The sequence below is a fragment of the Carlito syrichta genome, unplaced genomic scaffold (genome assembly GCF_000164805.1).
Source record: "Carlito syrichta isolate Samal-C Ts95f unplaced genomic scaffold, Tarsius_syrichta-2.0.1 Scaffold309854, whole genome shotgun sequence".
Taxonomy (NCBI): domain Eukaryota; kingdom Metazoa; phylum Chordata; class Mammalia; order Primates; family Tarsiidae; genus Carlito; species Carlito syrichta.
In genome coordinates this window covers 1,113,427-1,114,396 of record NW_007253950.1, presented here as the reverse complement: position 1 = coordinate 1,114,396, position 970 = coordinate 1,113,427, and positions in this window count along the sequence as shown.

Sequence of the window (970 nt, the reverse complement as noted above, 5' to 3'; positions counted from 1 at the left end):
TGTGAATGTTAAGCAATAAGCCCCTCCCGGACATTCCTTTGCTTGAATTATGGTGGGCTCGGTGGCGCCAGCCACTCTTCTGGTGGGCTCTGTGTTGTTTCAAACCTGCTTGTATGTCGAAGCTGACTGTAAACCGTAGCTTATCTGACATTCCAGGAGGCATAACTACCTCCCCTCCGCCTGTTTGGCCGTTAGTAGTCAATAATGGGCAGCCGAGCCCGCGCCCGCGCAAATCAAAAACGAACCAACCGGTCTCAAGCTCTCCTGTCCCCTGACATCACTGTGGACCTAATTGAGAACTAATTATGCAAGGTCCGTGGACTTCGTTTTCTATGTCATGCCTTCTTCTAATTGGATAACGTCTCAAGCCTAGGAAAAGCCGGTCATGACCAGTCCCTCCCTCGTAACTGTGTATATAAACTACTTGCTCTACTAGGTCAGGGCTCTCGTTCCTGTACCACTGTGTCAGTTACATACAGGAGCCCAGACTTGAACCTGAATAAAAAGACCCTCGTGTGTTTGCATCGGAGCTGGCTCTTTGGTGGTCTCTCGGATTTAGGACTCTGGGGTACTACAAAACAGGCCAAGCACAGAAAGACAAATATTGCATGTTTCACTCTCATGAAAGCTAAAAACATGGACCTTTGCAGATACATTTTAACACAAGGGGACCTGTTTCTGGTGTCTACTTTGCCACCAATGGGATGGGTGGGGTCTTGATACACACACCTCGCTTTCCTGGGCCCATTTCTTTATGAAGCACATTGGACCTGACCTGCTTGAGTATATACCCTTGCGTCTTCTCCTCCGCCTCTCAATTGCCCTTGGGACCACAGTCTTGGAAAACCTGCAGTTTCCTCATAATTGTACTACCATAACCGATTATTCCCCATATTTTCCAAAGTCAGCATTGTCATCTCAGGAACCAAATACTCAGACAAGCAAAGGGACCGGGGCTTTGTTAAGAAGA